This window comes from Argopecten irradians, chromosome 1 (assembly GCF_041381155.1).
Source record: "Argopecten irradians isolate NY chromosome 1, Ai_NY, whole genome shotgun sequence".
Classification (NCBI taxonomy): domain Eukaryota; kingdom Metazoa; phylum Mollusca; class Bivalvia; order Pectinida; family Pectinidae; genus Argopecten; species Argopecten irradians.
The window spans coordinates 35527293-35547776 of NC_091134.1; the positions used below are offsets into that span (position 1 = coordinate 35527293).

Consider the following 20484-nt stretch of genomic DNA (forward strand, 5'->3'; position numbering starts at 1 on the left):
ATGTTTCAACTACAAGCACAATAATTTTTTTATGTTGGAGTTTAATTTACAATATTCAAATTCCTTTTCCGGACACATATTTAGTATTTTATTTGAAATAAAGTTACTTTTTTATTGATTTATCGGTAAAACATGTCTCGTGACCTACAAAGGGTATTTTCCTAGTAACACATAAAAAGTAGATCGAAACACTTATTTAATGATAAAAGAGGTCAGGTTTCAGGTTTATTGACATTTTAAGTCCCGCGGTTTGGCTATACCTACTAAAAGTAACCGGATCGCCTCTTGTCTGCGGGAGCAATAAACTATATAACAGATACACATCGTAACACTGTCAAACCAATCCAAGTAAACTTGTCACAAAAACTAGTAGATTTTCCAATGTTAGATACGATTTGTCTGGAGCCCTGGTGCTATACATTTTCAACTTAATGTATTGTAGAATCTACATAATACAATCACTGTAACCAGCAGAGTCCGACATTTTTATTCCCTAAAAGCGAATCAGGAAATCTGTCTGACAGATTTTTTTCAAAATGCTTTATTCGCAATACGTCATAGACGCTATGAAGCGTGAAAAACGGATTTATTTCATTCAGTATTACTGAAGATATCGGATTTATACAGCCGTTCTCGGTCAATCATTCCCACATGCATTAGTATATAGACGAAATACCATACCAACAAAGGAAACGGTCAAAGAAGACAATTACATGTTATTACACTATTTTGGTTAATGGAACGCGGTTTTTTTCAAAATATTTATTTATTGAAAATAAATTATGATAGCAAAACACAAATATGTACTCCAACAAGAGAAGACTTGTTCGTCGTTTCGCACTTTTAGGCATATCCTCATTTACACCATATATGCAATATCATTACAAAAATGGTATTGTGTGACCTTAAACATATCAACAAATGAATTAAAACGTGCTTATACATGATTAAAACTCAATATGAGATGAATTCATGCTGTTCTGTAGTAACATGAATGTTCGATGAAAAAGTTTTCCTTTCTACACCGTCATCTGATTCAAGGCAGTCCGTAATTTCGAAGGTTTTGACATACTAAGAAGTATCAGCATGTCGACCATTACTCAAGTAACTGACGATAATTTAAACTACATTATACATTTTGTTCACTGAAACTACTATACAGATGTATTCAAAATATTATTAGTTGACGTTTGGGAATTTCAATAACAATAACGTCCTTAATTTGCCATATATTATTTATTGGGCTATTGTCGCTATTTATGTGGTGATAGCTTCGGTGAAACAAATGAATTTCATGTTAATTTAATTAAGATAGCATGTTTAGTTATCTGTAGTTGGACATCATTCAAATATTTTAAGTATAATTTTACGAGCATCCCTGCATTGTTTGACGGAACAAGCATCACCAAATGGCAACAGACTGATAAGAAATTCCCCATGGCATAACTGCCAATAATTGTTGGATTCAGTATGTAAATCTAAGTCATACTTGACCTATTTTCAACATTTATGATATTGCGAGTTCAATATATTATCTCTGCTTCTGTTTAGGGATTCAGAGTGTCAAAGCTTTCCAAAATTGGAATACGTGTATAAAAAAAATAACTGTTAAATAGACCAAAGTCCTTTAATCCAGCATTTTTTAAAATTACTCTCCACTATAGGTGCTCGACTCTCTATTTTGTGTTGTCGGGTATACTTCGTAAAAGTCATTAGTACATATGTCTATAAAGAAGAGTGTAAAACATGTTAGGATCAACATGAACGAGCACCTGAAATGTTAAACATCTACAATACAGTTTGTTAACAGGAATGTTTGACATAATGTAAAATGTTGTTATTCGCTTAAGAAAATTCCTCGTCCATTATCTCATTAATCTATATAATTTGCTCATTAAAATGTTCAACATAAGAATGTTTTTTCTTCTTAAAAACACGACAGATTTTTGGAAAGTCACATTACGTCAATAAGGAATTAAAATGGGAAAATCATTCATAGGTACAGACAAGTATGTATGATGCACTAGAATTTCCTCATTAGGGTTATCATCCACAATCACATCCACATCCACAGTCAAAATACATACAGAATATCAACAAATCTTAAAAAAAACATAAAATACACAAAAGTGGACATGATAATAGGAATATGCAAAACTAACCATCAATGTAAACAACTCAAGAATTCAAATATCATGACTTTTGCATTTAAATAAAAGCACAAAATATAAGATGGAAACACAAAAAACATTATTCCGACTGTCCAATACCTATAAATAATGAGTTTGACATAACTAAGCAAGTAGCTAAATCTCATTCTTGCATTCTTCCTGGAAGTGGCGTCTTTAACAAGCAGTACCAGATTCCGTCTAGACTTGTTATACAAACATCGCCGGTCTGTAATTTGTTTAGGCATCAAGGACACCGCTAAGCATCTCCATAATGACTTCTTGTGAACGATGGCTGCGAAATTATTATAATTAATTGTCCAATGTTTCGACCCCTCGGGGATGTGGAAGTCGTCATATTTGTTTCTGGCGTTCTAGGATTTTGTCTTTGCACCACGTCTGAGTACTCTGATGATGAGTCTTCTCATTATCTCCATCAGGATTCTACAAAGACACCAAAGTCATTATCACCTTTAAATATTATAACTTCCAATATGGCTGATTCCTTATTCCAAAATTTGTCAATAATGTAAGGTTGTCAGGAGCTTTGACAAAAGAAGGTGAATTACCAAGACCTCTAATTGATGAAAAAGAATCAATAATCCAAAAAAACCATTGCTGTCGTATTTCATAGACTCTTAAATGTGATGAAACTTTGGCGTGACATTTAAAAATAAATACAAGAAATTAAGAATGTCAAAAAAATCGGAAATGAAGCACTAGTTATCACCTTTCGATGCATTCTTAAAGTACAATGACCCGTTGGTTGTATGGATTCTAGCCGCATGTTCAGCGCTCTGAATGCTGTCTAACTATTCAAGTGAAGCCATATATGATAGCTAATCGAATCCGTACAAGGATTATTTCAGAAAACATTACATCATAACTCAATTTAGGTTTTCCTTTAATCAAGTTTATCGAAAACCATCAAAACATTTTATTCACTGAACTCGTAGAGAGAGATATTGTAGAGAGTATTATAACTCAATTTGTTTTCTGTTTTTGTTTGTTTTTGTTGTTGTTTGTATGGGTTTTTTTTCGATTTTTATCGAAAATGCACAAGATTCGTCTACATTCCACTCACTGAAAACTACTCCCCGAAACGATTATTTAGTGGTATTTGTATGGAAAATGGTTTATAATTAGTAGGTGTTCTCGACATTTTAACGGTGTTTGCACGCCGCTAATAGACTTATGTGAGTGTGGGTTTTTTCTCATATTTTTTCATCCTGTTCACATGCGTACATTCGTTCTTTAGTTTGGTCATTTACATATATGCTTAATACGAAAATGGATGACAGCAATCCACATATCCACAAAGTACAACCTTAGTGATAGTTCATACTTAGTCTGGTACAATCAAAAAGATATGAGAAGAGAAATGCGATGATCTGATAGGGGGTCAGAAATAGATCTTTTACTAGCACTGACTCCATGTTAACTGATAGTGTAACTAATTGTAGCATCAATAATGTTCGTTAAATCCAGATCAGGACACATTGATACCGCATATAATCACGAAAACTCACAAATTAGATACCCTTCTCTGATAAAATGTACTTCACTCATCAGAGAAACACAACTATTATCTCCAGATTGATTAGTATCGTTATATAGATAGCGATACATAATTACAATCTGTACCCGTAGATTTTACTCGTCTCGTACGTAAAGTGATAATGCGACATTAAAATGTCCAGTGTTGATATATAGTAGCATAGGAATTCAAGATCATGATTTGATATTGCATGATTTCTTCAACTTGTGGAAATACTTAATGCATCTATTTCTCTGGCGATGGTTCAATATCTGCATCAAGAACAAACATCTGAAAGCTCATCGAGCTTTGTAAGATCGGTTACAAGGAAGGTAAGGTTAATCTCATAGATGGAAATTGAGGTCACCACTCAATTCAATTTTTCAATTCATTTTATTCCGTGGACTCGTTTCTCGTTTGACTTTGTTACCTGTTCAGGATTTGACCTAGATTTGTGCAGTGGGTTTCGGTGTCACCTAGATATGTATGCCATGTGTTGTTGTGACCTAAATTTGTATGTCTGTCGGGTCTCGTTGTGACCAAGATTTGTAAAAGAGGGGTCGCTGTGACCTAGATTTGTACGCCCTGTGTCACAATGACCTAATTTCGTACGCCATATGTCACTGTGACCTAGATTTGTATGACATATATATCGCTTTGACACGCTTACGCTGCTGGAACATGTGTTTCCTTCTTTGATTAAGATGTTATTGCAGTTTTTTTATTATTTCGATGGTCATATGCAATTTGTATATAGAATATCTACTAGTATATGCCCGCCTGAGTATTCCAATTTTCTCTACATTTGTCAATATTCCAAGTTTTATATCCACAGATGTAATGACTCTCGGCAAACTTTCTCCTTAACCCTTCCGTTCTTCCTGTGGAATAGCAATTTATGAACCATATATTCCATTATTAGTATCAAATGCGCCAGTTATTTTAAATGTGAGATACTGTGTAAAATAGGGCACAACAAATTAGGTTTATATATATATAATATACTTCCCTGTATTAACCGTGCATACCCTAGCTTACTCGTGCATAGCTTCAATTTGCCCCTTCACGCGATACGTCGAAGATATGCCCATGTATATTTACGGCTGAATCCGGAGACTTATAACAATCGTTTCCATAATTAGTTTTACATGTTACATACGATACTGTTGCAGCTGTTGAATCTGATTACAAAATACCGAATTAAATAATGTGCGATCCTATGTTATAAATGGAAATTTAATATATCATTATGATCATAGTGTCATATTTTTAGCAGAAATAAATTAATCTATTATTACATGATCCTCTTCATGTCGGCGTTTTGTTTATCCGGGGCGATGAACCTACCACAAGATCAACATCATCAATTGGCTTATCTTTATGGCTGATGCACGTGTAACTAAATAAATGTTAAGCCTGGATGATCAAAGCAGATATCTCACGATGTTATATGCCGTATGCCGTAGCACTACTAAAATCCAATAGCAAAGGAATGGGATATCACTATTTTTTTCATTTTATATTACAATTTTAATTTTATTAAAAATTATGGTCATTTTAGCATTTCAGTAACTTTATTGCACAAACTATCTGTTTTAGTTATTCTGAAACACCATATAATAGGTAAAATATAACAACAGCTTTCAAAAATCGATGCATAAATTGTCATTTTAACTTCTTTACTATGGCATTTTTAATCGAACTTGTGCACGTGCTACATTTCTTAAAATGATGGTTGTTCATCACTTCCTGTAAGTGTTTCAGGACATATGTCACATCACTGCTGTATATACAAAATGATAGAATGATGTAAAAACACTCTGACTAGAGCTAGATACATGAGTTATTTCAATCAAAGAGTCATGCACCACGAGCAGTTTGGGAGAATAGCAGCGGACCGAGTTTTGTGTCTATCGCTGCGATTTTTGACCGCTCATCGGTCTGCTCCAATCATATTACCCAATCATATTCACTTCCTGTCACGTCATTCAAAGCGCATGACCGGCGACGCAGAGATGTGATGGTGGGTGTGAGTTGGTTCTTGTGGTAAATATGGACATAGAAGGATGTATGGTCCTAACCATGGACAGCATGATACAGAGAAGTGCTATCGTCTGCTGTTGTATTAACACCATAAAGTATCTACATAAACAGAACCCGTTTTGTTCGAAATCAATCATGTTAACATCGGAATTCGAGTATTAAAGTAACTAGAAACTTATAAAAATGGTCTTTACAAAGAAGTCGATACATTGTATTTTCAATTTCCTTTGAAGACAAAACTATCAAAATATCATTATTAACTGTGTAATTCCATTGGCTCGATTCGAGTGCATTTAAGATCTATGTCCTGTATGATAGATCATGAAATTATATTTTTTGGTTAGATGTCGATGGTATGCAAATTCAGCGACATTCAATTAGTAACTTGTATGTATCGCAAGAGTAGTAAATAAGATCTCTCAACCATTCGTAAACCGCGACATCACGTAGAATTTGAGCAGTACGGATAAGTATGAATGCCAGTTTATTTTTTTAAACTTTGCTATGACGGCAATTGTGATAGATATAAATAAAAAACAACATGCAAATCTAAACAAATTGATTCTAATGTATCTAACTTTAACACTTTTCCGTGCCAAATATTTTTCGTTATTGTTCGGAATTTATCATGGTATTTTAAAAATCAATCAAGATATATAATTTCATGGCCACATTACGGAAAGAATAATGCACATGTTAAACCAATAAAATGAATTTGTTTTTCGAGTTATTGGTCAGAATGAATTAGCATTCTACTTTATCTTTTGTTGACTTACCGCCAACATAAGTGAAATCCTTGTCGTAAAAATATTTCTACGCAGTTGTTTCCCCTGTTGGAAGGCTCTGCGTGTATCCGTTAACCGACTTGTAGTTGATTCGTGAAGTGCTATAATTATCGATTCATTAAATTCCTATATAATGTGTGTTATTGTTAATACTACAGACCATATTTGATGAGTTTTTTTCTTAACAAACAGCAAGTTCAATTACATTCGTATTACTCTTCTTAACGAACTACATCCGTGGAAGCTTTTTTTTCCATTTCGAGTGAACATGGCAATTAGCGCCAATACTGTGTTTTGTAAATACATTCCATGATGTGTTTTCAAGACTAGATAAGTATGGAAAAGCTTTTAATGTTTTAAATGTAATATTAAAAATTGGTTTATCAATAAAATTGATAATAATACAATGGATATGCTTTTGGCATTAAAATGCCAAATTTAGTACACGCAAGAGATACGAGAATTCCTATGAAAACAGTTTACTTAATACCTACATGTATATTGCCTTTAAAATGGAAATCAGTGAGTTTTTTCTCTTAAATTAAAATAACATGTCATTATCGTTAAAAACATTATTTGTTTCAATTGTCATCTTCTGTGTACGCCTTATGTTAATTGTGACGTAATTACTTTCCTGACGTCATACGATTACTACCAACTAAGCTTGGAATGCTACGAAATCGGTGAGTATTAAAATGAACATAAATGATACTCTGAATAATATTTCACAAACTATGGATAAAGGAAAGGCCAATCAAAATACACAGTATATTGTAAGCTACAAAGGGGGCCGCGGTGGCCAAGTGGTTAATATGTCTCGACATATTACCACAAGCCCTCCATCACTGGTTCGCGAGTTCGAAACCCATGTGGGGCAGTTGCCAGGTACTGACCGCTGGTCGGTGGGTTTTTTTCGGGTACTCCGCCTTTCATCCAAAATCAAACCTGGCACGTCCTTACATGACCCTGGCTGTTAATATGACGTTAAAGTAATAAAAATCCAAAACCCTGTAAGCTACAAACACAACTGAATTATGTCTAGTATATTAGCTTTAAACCAAAAACTGAACCAATGTGCCGTGAACAATAACACTTTTATGTCAATACTGAATTAAATAACGTGTTGTGACACATACCGATCTCCAATATGTCTGTTAACGACTCCGTCGTATACAAAAGAAGTTCTTGTTAATAATCTCGTTAAGATGATGGGGAGGATCCCACCACGCACTTGATGACGTCATAGTTACAGTCCCAGACGAGTCATTACAAACAATCGTCCCAGGACACATAAAAATAACATCACAGAGAACATGTCATGGCGGGAAAATCGTTACACAATCTATCGTAAAACATCGACATGTATTTTCTTAGGATGCTGTAATCGTTTACATATTCGAGTCGTTGTGCAATTCATCATTTGAAAACAATTTAGAATTGAAATTCTTTATTTATATATATACGAAACTGAGGCAAGATCGATGAATTTCCGAATACACGTGATTTTATAAAGATTAAAGTGTATTTCTTTCATTTTCACGTTTTTCATCTACGTTTTATCAAAAGGTAATGAATTTCATGTCATTTGTTCTGAAACGAAGACGATCAAAGTAATACAGGAATCAGAAAAAATGAAATTGAACTGAAAAAATGAAATTGAACTGAATTTCCTTTACTGCAGATAAAATCTTTTGATTCATTTGATTTTGATCATTTACATTTTGTAAGTAATTGTAAAAGGAAGCGTTCCTGTAGCTGCACGTGCGGACTTAGCAAACACCTGCCGGGTACATAACAAGTATGTAATGCTAGGTTTACACTATGTTCCCGGCGGCCACGGCAGCCCCGTTTCAGGCCACCGTGGACAAAACGTGGTGACCGCGAGACAACGTGGGACAACGCAGAAGGACGTGATAGACAAACGTGAGCGGCCGTGGTAACCGTGGATGCCGTGCCAGATTTTTAAACTGTCAAAAAATTTGCCACGGCAGTCACGGTACAGATGGTAAACGCCACAGGTCGTAATGAAACGGGATTGACGTAACAAAACGTAACAGTGCGTGCGAGGCCGTAACAAAACTCCCAGACGGTCCGTGGTGGAACGGGCAGCAAGCCTGTTCCCCGGAATCTCACGGTGATTTCAAGTTTTGTGACGTTCTATTAAGTTTTTTTCCACGTTTTATCACGGTTGATGCAGATTGGCTGCACGTTTTGTGTCGTTTTGTCCAGGTTTGTCAAGGTTTTCACGGTAGGCCAAGGTGGATGATACCGTTTTATTGCGTTCTGTCAAGGCACATCACAGGTTGTAGCGATTGAAAGACCGACGTGATACGGCGTGTAACGTCTTATTATTGTCTTACGTTGCAAGCAATAAATGATGGAGTATCATTGCCTGGCCTGGTACATATTTGCTACTTCATGGAATTATTTGTATTAATAAATATTATTGCAAAAGGCAGATTAAGTGAGAACCATTACAGAAAAAAAATGCGTAGAAACACTTGGCTACAAATAGCATAATTAAGTACTTACCTGTGATAAATAACCACGAATGTTCTGTACTATCGTAATCATCCTTAATTATTTCCTAAACGAGTTTTTAATTGTGAGTGATAATTAATTATAGGGATGGAACCTCGTTTACATACCTGTTTAAAGGCACCGGAACTTGGCATAAATTTTCAACCAAGATATATACATTATTGTATAATGCATTATTTATATAGAACGTTGGTTGGAAATTCGTATCAAGTACCTGTGCTTAAAGGGTTTGAGACGTCACACATGCACCAATATGAATCGTCAAAGTAATCCCCAATGATAACAAATGATGAGTCGTTTAATTAACGCGTGTTATGTAAGTAATTTTAATTAAAAATTCTTCGTCAATCATTTATACCAATTCTGATTTTCTTTAAGGTTAACTTATAAAACATTTCTGACTTTAGGCCGAGTTGGACCACTTTTGTAATTTTATGTAATTTGATATAATTTGGCTTGACTCCATACCAATTATAGGCGATGCGGCGCGAATATTCGAACTACCGTTTCGTAATCTTAGAACCAAGAAAGAGAAACAATTCTACATGAAACGTCTATTTTGATATAAATAACCTTTAAAAGGTGTCACTATACTAGCCTTCGTTTAAAATTGGATAAAAATATGACCATTTCGAATTTCAACATAATACAAACGTGCCAAATATCCCGTGGAAGAAAGCTACATTCACTGAACGGCGGTAACCTTTCGCGTTATAAATAGGTGTGGCGGGAATAAATGTGCATCATTGCAATAGCGTGACGGACATGACGTCATTACGAACAACAAATCGGCGCCATTGACCTCCCAATACTTGCTTTCTATCACGCGTATCGTCGGTAAAGGGTTCTGACGAGACTGCAAGTTTATCACAAACATAGAGCAACGTCCATTTCAATTATATTCAAGGACGTGACTAAAGGAACAGCAGATCTTATGATTGTCCATTAATCGTTATCTGTACGAGATAGGCGATTCCGTTTGTCATTTATGTGTGAAACCAGATGTTCCACTAGGTTTATCGTTATCACAGTGGTAGCAATGTTATTTCACATTTCAATACACGGTCCCTCATCGTAAAGGCCTTTAGCAACAGTCAGGCAGAAGGATCTCATGTGGTGACAAGGGTCTACTCTACACGTTGGTGTGTTCCAAGGTCAAGGCTTGAATTGTTGTGGCAAAGTGGTTAATGTGTCTAACATTCTACCAGTAGCCCTTCACCTCAGTGTCAATATTTCGAGACGTGCTTTCCGTTGGAACAATTGGAAATTCACTCCAATGGTCGATGATATTGTCTTGGAACTCTTACTCTTTTTGATCCAATGTCCTTAGTTGTTGCTAGAAAGGCTTTGACGCCAAATCACATGAACGATAACCGCAATTTTCGGCATAGATTCTAGTGTTATTTATTGTTTATGGAAGGTTTATTAACAAATCAAAAAGATAACTTAATGTAATGTTCATAATGTGTTAATTAAGACAAAACATATTTAAAATGTCTTACCTAGCAGTATGACTGATTCAGTACTCTGACCGCAACGCTATATTTTGTTATTTCTTTGAATATTTGCTGGTCGACAGATCAGTGTGGGTGGTATCATGGCTAATCAATGGACAATATATTGCACACTTCAATTTTATAATATCGGGGTAATGAAAATAATCGTGCACTCTTTCTTATCTTAACCATTTTCACGATCAAAACTGATCTGCACTCTGCAACTTGTAGCTTAATCTAATTATCAGATGAAATTTCATTAAACCTCTTCACTATGGTATCATTTTACTAAATGCTTTCCGCCCTTCTTCAGACCGACAACCGTGCTCACCGTATGCCATGTTAATGCCACACAATATCACGATTTGATTTTAACACCTTACGTGTTTAGATTTGAAGTGTTAGCGTACATGTAATCTGTTTATTTATTAATTCAGCTGTAGCAACTTAAACTCCAGTAAATATTATCTATGTCCGATGTTAATAGACAAACTTATTTGTGTGTTATTTTTGTTTATTTCATAACACGTACATAAACTAGTGTTTCACACCATGAGCGATTTACGTCAGGCGATTTTATCTGTATATAATGGCTTCTTTGTCTAAAGAGGTTCTCAAATAAAATAAAGGTCCGTATTTTCGCTATCAGAGCTCTTATACATCACATTTTTTCCCTATTTACGCCCGATTTTAGAACTTCGCTGAATCTGAGAGACAGCGGGGGTCACTGAGGCTGAATGGTTCATGTGTCTGACATTCTAAAACTAGTTCATCACTGGGTCACTGAGGCTGAGTGGTTAAGGTGTCTGACATTCTAACACTTGTTCATCCCTGGGTCACTGAGGCGGTGTGGTTAAGGTGTCTGACATTCTAACACTTGTTCTATCCCTGGGTCACTGAGGCTGAGTGGTTAAGGTGTCTGACATTCTAACACTAGTTCCAATCCTGGGTCACTGAGGCTGAGTGGTTAAGGTGTCTGACATTCTAACACTAGTTCCAATCCTGGGTCACTAAGGCTTGGTGGTTTAGGTGTCTGACATTCTAACACTTGTTCATCCCCGGGTCTCGGAGGCTGAGTGGTTAAGGTGTCTGACATTCTCACACTTGTTCTATCCCTGGGTCACTGAGGATGAATGGGTAGGGTGTCTGACATTCTAACACTTGTTCAATCCCAAAGTCACTGATGCTGAATGGTTAGGGTGTCTGACATTCTAACACTTGTTCTATCCCTGAGTCACTGAGGCTGAGTGGTTAAGGTGTCTGACATTCTAACACTAGTTCCAATCCTGGGTCACTGAGGCTGAGTGGTTAAGGTGTCTGACATTCTAACAATAGTTCCAATCCTGGGTCACTGAGGCTGAGTGGTTAAGGTGTCTGACATTCTAACACTAGCTCTCGGCCTATCTGTTACTTCGTCAAAATAACTCATAACCTGCTTAATTCACTACGGTTGTAAATTGGAATTCGAGCAAAATTTATCCAATACAGGTATTTTGTTTTTGTTTCAGTGACACCATATTATCTTTAAATTTAATTAAAAGTCCCTATTAGCTACGTTGTAACTTAGGTTAGGTCTCATCTGATTGGGAAGGGAAATAACTCTAATTGACTAAAGACTCCTATCACAAAAAAATATTTATTTTGAAAATTATCATTTTTGATTTTGTATTGTTTTGCATTTCGGCAGTGGTATGCTATTTCAATATTTTTGCAATCTAAAAATTATTTTGTGTACTTTTTTATACTAGTGGGCGACACCTGAAGGAATGTCGCAGATGAAATGAAGAGAATCGCGAAAGGAATATACATGTAACTCTTGCTAAGAGAACGATTTCATTAGCCTAGGAAATAATATCCCACATTTTTTTTTTACAATTTTAGTCTATACAAAATGTATATATATATATCTGATCTTTATGACTGTGACCTAGAATAAAAATCAAGGTCATTCATTTGATCAAACTATTTAACTCGATAGCCCTTCATCTCAGTATGCTACAAACGTAATACCATGGCGGCATGGCTACAGGCCTGTCATTTATTGATTGAGGAGTCATTTAAAGATTTTAGACCATTTGACAATGTGACCTTGAATGAACGTCAAGGACATTTATTTGAACACATTTGGTAGCCTTCCATTTCAACATTTTACAGACCCAACATAAGGTCTGTATGACTATTGCCAAGAACTCAATGCAGATGGAATAAAATTTACACTCCCCAATTCAAATCTAGTACTAGTAGTTCAATTCTTTTAGGACTTATCCTCATCTTCGCAAAGTAGCCAATTCTTTTACGACTGATCCTAATCTTCAGAAAGAAGCTTGTACACATTAACACAACCTTTTTGTTGAATAAAATATATTAAAAGTTTGTCAATAAAAATGAATAGTAATTAAGCTTCTCCAATGTATGACAATATTTGTATCAGACATATGACTTCATATTTACTTAGTTTCTGAATATGCATTAAAAGTTACTTTATATTTGAATAAACCGGTTCTTCTGAAAATTGAAGTTTTAATTGGTATTGCTGTAACCTGCCTACAGGTATGTGCTGTGTAGTGATCTGGTTTGTACTTTGTAGTTCAAAGAATAGGCTTGCTCGCCAGAATTATAATTGGTAAACCGAACTTGAACCCAATCACTTCAGTCGAAATATGATCCTATTAGTCCAGAACTACTCAAATCACTGTTGTTGTTACTCTAAAAGAGACAAATTTCATTACAATAGGAAATAATATGTAATACTAGAGTTTGAAGTAATTAAAGAGTTTAGTCTATTTGACCCCTGAGACCTTGAATGAAGGTCAAGGTCATTCCATTGATTAGCCATGGTAGTCATTTATCCCATTATTACTGGAAATTTACCTGAAAGATAAATTTTGATTGTTTTTTTCTGTAAAAAAAACTACTGACATTGCGATATAACAAGAGGCCCATGGGCCTTAACGGTCATCTGAGTATTAGCACAACACAATGTAGTCGTTTAAAGATTTTAGCATATTTGACCTCTGTGACCTTGAATGAAGATCAAGGTCATTCATTTGAACAAACTTGATAGCCCTTGATCCCAGCATGTCAAAGGCCCAATATCAGGTCTCTAGACCTCCTACTTAATCTAAAGAAGTCGTTTAAAATATTTTAGCCAATTTGACCCATGTGACCTTGAATGAAGGTCAAGGTCATTCATTTTATCAAACTTGGTAGCGCTTTATCCAAGCATGCTACAAGCCCAATATGAGTATCCTGGGCCTTTGGTTCTTGATAAGAAGTTGTTTAAAGATTTAAGCCTATTTGACCTCTGTGACCTCCAATGAAGGTAAAGGTCATTCATTTGAACGAAATTGGTAGCCCTTCATTCCAGCATGCTACATGCCCAATATGAGTATCCTGGGCCTTTTGGTTCTTGAGAAGAAGTCGCTTAAAGATTTAAGCCTTTTTGACCCCTGTGACCTTGAATGAAGGTCAAGGTCATTCATTTGAACAAACTTGATAGCCCTTCATCCTAGCATGTCAAAGGCCCAATATCAGGTCTCTAGGCCTCTTAGATATTCACAAGAAGTTATTTAAAGGATTTTTAGCCTATTTGACCATGTGACCTTGAATGAAGGTCAAGGTCATTTATTTTAACAAACTTGGTAGCACTTCATCCCAGCATGCTGCAGGCCCAATATGAATATCCTGGGCCTTTCTGTTCTTGAGAAGAAGTCGTTTAAAGATTTTAGCCTATTTGACCCCTGTGACCTTGAATGAAGATCAAGGTCATTCATTTGAACAAACTTGGTAGCCCTTCATCCAAGCATGTTGCGGGCCCAATATCAGGTCTCTAGGCCTCTTAGTTATTCCCAAGAAGTTGTTTAAAGGATTTTTAGCCTATTTGACCCCTGTGACCTTGAATGAAGGTCAAGGTCATTTATTTGAACAAACTTGGTAGCCGTTCATCCCAGCATGCTGCAGCCCAAATATCAATACCCTGGGCCTTCTGGGTCTTGAGAAGAAGTTGTTTAAAGATTTAAGCATTTTTGACCCCTGTGACCTTGAATGAAGGTCAAGGTCATTCATTTGAACAAACTTGGTAGCCCTTTGTCCCAGCATGCTACAGGCCAAATATCAGTACCCTAGGCCTTTCGGTTATTGAGAAAAAGTCGTTTGAATGTAAAGTTTACGCACGGCGCACGACGACGGACGGTGCATGATGACAATAGGTCATCCTGACCCTTCGAGTCAGATGACCTAAAAATCACATGATATGAAAGATTCGGAAATGTAAGGACATCACAAATTTTGTATTCTTAAAATTAAAATATGTATTTCATTGAACAATCATGTAAAAGTCTCCGATAACCCCATTTTATCAAAAATCTCATATTTATTGGAAACAGAAATTGGAAATACTCGACAATATTGGCCTCAGGCCGAACACTCAATCTCTTACAAACACATACATCTTAGAGAACAAGAAAAGTTAAATAGTGTTTTTATACAGAAAATAACACTATAGTTTCCATGGATATGGATTGTATGACACTCAATAAGTTATTATATATTGACTTTTCAAAAAAAAAAAAAGAAAATTATCTGTTCAAATCATTTAACATTAAGCTTGATTACATATACTATGAAAATGAGCAAATAAGCCAATTACCACTCCTTACCCATCTCAAACCATACCAAAAATTGCCGAGAATTATACATAATACATTTTAAAAAAATCCTTTAAATTGGTCAGTCTGTGAAGGAATATGTATTTGTTTTTTTTCTATGGAATTTGTCAGTAGGTGGAGATAACTCCAAATTGCATGAAATTTTGAGCACCAACCATCACATAAACTTACAAACGTGGACCAATGGTGTTAAAAGTTTTGGTTTGTAAGTAAAAAACAGAATGAGAAAAGGATGGATGTAGTGAGACCATTGGTCTTCTAATGAAGCAACTCTCCCCTCCCCTCCACCACCACCACCCTCAGATAAATAAATATGAATGCGGTTTTATCATAATTTAAAAGTCATACATCTGAAATCAATATTACATGAATATTAATAACAATATTACATGAATATTAATAACAATATTATATTATCATACCATTTAGCGTGGCACTATAAACATGGTATAACAAGAGACATGTTGATTTCAATTTAGAAAAATAAGCCCCAACCTAACACACACAGGGTTTACATTGTATGTACATAAGTGCCATGATGATGAGTATACGTACATGTACATAATGCACATTATATAGACTTCTGGATATAAGTACATAATGCACATTATATAGACTGTCTGGAGCCCAGAAGGTGTACACATAGATTTGCTAATTCATTAACCCCATTTTATCAAAAATTAGCTGTTTCCATAGCTATTATCTCTTAATCATTTTAGCATTATGCTGTTAAGTAATTTTGAAAACTAACAAAACAGCAAATTACCTCCCTTAACCAATTCTAATTGAAAACTTTTCAATGACATGTGGTTCAAGTATTACATTTGTAATAAATGATATGAAGCTATAGTACAGCTAAATAAAGAATAACAAAGCATTCAAAGAAAAATAAATTGCAAACTTTTTTCAGTAGTTAATTGTGTTAATTGATCATAAATAAATGGAATTTGTGTTTAGTGTTGTTTTTTCTTTCATGGGTGGGAGGGGTCTGTATACTCCACTTTTAGCTTGAAGCTTGAAAGCTTTTGTTTAACTTAGTAACTGTTTGCCATGCATTAAAATGCATACATAACATGTGTACATTGTACATGTACCAGAATACATGTATATCTGTAAATGTACATGTAGATCTTCAAAGTTTTAAAAAAATCAAGTAAATGAACTTCTATCTCTCCAGTACTGTACATGTATGTTTGCCATTTTAAAAATTATGATGCATACATTTTGTATGTGCCAGGTTAAGAAGGCGGAGAAAAGCTGGAGTACCCGAACGGGACATTGTCAGATTTTTTATTGGAGCGTAACGTAGAGCATTGTAGTGGAGCGGAATTACAAGTCTAATTTTAATTAGATTGATTGACAGCTGGCGATCACTTAATTATGAGATAAAGCAGGGGTAAATATAATGTCAGTGATAGTAACCACTGGCTTATCCAGGATGATTAGGCTATTATTCAGCCATTTTTTTTTTTAATTAAAGTTTGATTTAAAATCTTAATGTGGCATTTTATAATTGTCCCTATGACATACAATTAAGAAAGAAGTTCATCATAATTGCTATGACATCATAAATACTCAATATCAGCTAATCACTAATATCAGCACAAATTATACTTACACTGCTGTTTCTCTACACATGTATATAAACTGATTTATATATAAATAGTGACATAATATCAAAGATTTGGAGATGTCATGGACATGTATATAAGACATCACAAGTTTGGTATTCTTACCCTGTAGCTGCCTGGGATATGCATTTTCATGAATAATCATGTATAAGTCTCTGCTACCCCAATTTTATTTTTTTAGAAAATTGGTAATACATATATATGTACATTAATATTGTAATAGACAATATCGCCTGGCTGGACACTCAATCTCTTACAATTACATTTTTTTAGAGAACAAGAAATGTTGAACTGTTTTTTTACAGAGAAAATAACAAAATCACACAACTGATATAAGTTTCCAAGGATATCGGGCAATCAATCAAGTTAAAAAAAAAATATCATGTGCTTATACATGTATGGTACATCACGAATAATTATGTAAAAGTCTCTGCTACCCCTAGTTTATCAAAAAGACATTTTTTCCTCATGTAGATAAAAAAAATGTCAAAATATAGACAATATAGGTCTGGCCGAACCCTCAATCCATAAAAAAGATACATTTAGACTTTGTTTTCGCAATTCTTTAAGTGATATTGAACATTTTACTCGAAAATATACCTTAAAAAATAAACAAATGAGTCAATTTCCTCCCTTTATACAATCCCAATAAAAACTGTTCATGTGACCATGTAAAGAATACAAAGAGTTGTTAAGATGTCCCGACATATTACCACAAAACCTCCACCTCTGGGATGTGGTTCGAATCCCATATGGGGTAGTTGCCAAGTACTGACCGATGTTTGGTGGTTTTTCTCCTGGTACTCCGACTTTCCTCTACCAACAAACCTGGCATGTTCTGACATGACCCTGGCTGTTAAGAGGACGTTAAACTAATAATTTAACCGAATTAATTCAAAACACATACATGTACTCTTAACAGTCAGTTGTAATTTTTCAACCATTGATGGTATACAATGGGTAATATTAGGTGTCAACCTTTTTAATTATCATAGCAATCATAGCATTTATGAGATCTTTTATATGAGAACTCAATTCTACATCCAAAATGGAAACGCATATGTTACCAGGTAATCAAATTATTGTAAATCCTTGGATTACCTGATACTGCTGAAGGATATGAAAATCCATGAAATAAATCCTCACGTTAATTATCTATTTGTAGCTTTTATACATTAGCAGAAATGAATTATACCTTACAGATGACAATACAGATGAAAAAAGTTTCATGAGCAAATCACATTTAAAAGTATATACACCTCTATAATAAGCGAAATGCCTTTCAATTTATCAATTTTATTTTTAAATGCTATTTTTTTATTTTGAAAAAAATTGGTAAACATTTAAAATTTAAAATTTACTTGGTTTTTAAAATGCTGGAAACTGATGAGGCTGTTACAAGTTTGACATTCACTACTACATAGTAAGGGTTATAGCTAGGTCTCCTTTACCAAGATATGATATTTCCAAAAAAAATATTTAAATAAAAAAATGTCCAAAAATCCTTAAAGGGACAATTCATTCTAAGAGAACATTAAAATTTGTACATATATCGGAAAACCCAAGTTCTAATGGAATTTAGATCAGTCGGTTTTACTGTGATGTGCCTGAAAAGCCCATGGTGGTGACATGTGTGTAAATGTTCAAACTCGCTCGCTGTCCGCCATTACACATTGAGGTCGAACTTCTTGTATGCCGAACCCTGTCCCTTGCTCGTAGAGTAATGCAACTTTTGTCTATAACTGCTCAAATCGCTCTGAAAATAGTTTGTTTACCTTATTAGGTGAATTATCTTGCCTCAAAATCATTTTATCAATTTCGCAGTGGTTATGTAGTTCATTTGTTTAACGTGCGTGACTTTGGCTCGGGTATAGGTACAGCGCCCATATTCTACCTGCTTAATCGTATTGATCAACGATTCGATATTTCAACGATATTAATTAAAATACTTAACAATGACGTGGAATTTGTCAATGTTTAACGTTATTTGTTTCATAAGAAATAAAGAACAATACATTTATGCCATATTTCACTTCTTGGTTATGTAAAAGAATTAGCCTGAGTGAATTGTCTCTCTAAAGGCTTGTGGTATATCAAATCATTTAACGACCCCAATAAATTTCAAATGATGTTTTGTAGCAACGAGTGTAAGACTCTATTTATCACATAACTAATATTTATGGTAATAGAGTCAAAACTTAAGTGTTTCTAACAGGAAAAAAGGGTATCCATGGTGCTTTGTTTAATGGTCACATTAAGCTTGACCTCAATTAATGACCATCATAGTCGAGGGGCACCAATTAAGATGATATCGATATTGACAACATCCTTTACAAGATTTTTTTTTTTAATTTTCTTGTTGTTTATTTAATGTTAGATCTATTGAATCCTTGTGAGAAAATATAGCCAGGGACTAAAGCTCCAGGTCAAAATTTGGATTAATGGCGAAATCAGGCTTGGATTCGATATGTCAACCGAGATAATCATACAACATCACAGATGTCATAAACATCTGCGACACCACAATATTGTAACAATAGGCCTAGTGATTGTCTTGCAAAATGTATCATGTGACCGTGTATGACATGGCTGAATGGGTCAGTGTGATATTATACATGTATGCTAATTTTCACAACACCGGTCAATCTGATGATTCCTGTCGGCATCCTAATTATTATGCAGTAGTTGTCTATCACTATACACAACACAGCAAAATTGTGAAATGAATTTTAATTAACATTATTGACCTCACCCACCCAGTCTGTACCGTAACTTAAACCTAAGCAATTATTATATGTGTCATGTAAAACTGCAGTGCATACAAATGTCCATATCTACGTGTACATGTAATAATAAATGTTGATCATATCCATTGTCAAACTACATTAATACCATTTTTTCTGGTTTGTTTTTTTAGTTGTCTAATATTCAGATTACTTAAAGCCGTTTCGGTACACTCTGAAAGTCATTTCGCCATGTTCACTTTATGATACCGAAAAGACTTCCGCATGTACAGTACCGAAATGACATGTAACGAAGCTAAGTTACGTTGTTACATGTGAGCCTACGCACTACCGAAACGACATGTGCATTACTTTATGGTTTAAATACTAGCAATTTAATCATGATCATTCAAACGGCATCTGCCTCAAAGGCAGTACAATTGACAGTTTACGTGCTGTTTAACCACGATTTAGAACGCATGCATGGTTCTGTTGTCAGACAGTCACTTTCGATGATGATCATAAACAGACTGTAAAACAGTACCTAACGTTATATTTGCAGGCCCACAAAAACAATCAAATATATCTGATAATACTAATATCCACCGTTAATGATATTGATGTCTATAACAAGTAAAATGAACAATTACTTACCTGATAATGCCGGATTTAACTTGAACATCAAGGCGGCTTCAACGTTTTTACTCAACCGGATACAAACAATACACATTCCTCATAGGGGGCGCGATAGTCTGCGCCATGATTTTGTGTATTCGAGACAGTACAAATAGATTCATTTCACTGTTGCACTTTTTGGGCTTATTTTGTAACATAAATTTGATGATTAGTGCATAAATTATTTACTCATTTTATGATTTTTAGTCACTTCTACA

General features: G+C 34.8%; 1 protein-coding gene across 1 annotated transcript in view; it reads left to right on the forward strand.

Annotated features, from left to right (window-relative positions):
• The window catches only part of LOC138325781 (neuropeptides capa receptor-like), a 109154-nt gene that overhangs the window by 75013 nt on the left and 13657 nt on the right, over positions 1-20484 (forward strand). The window lies entirely within an intron of this gene.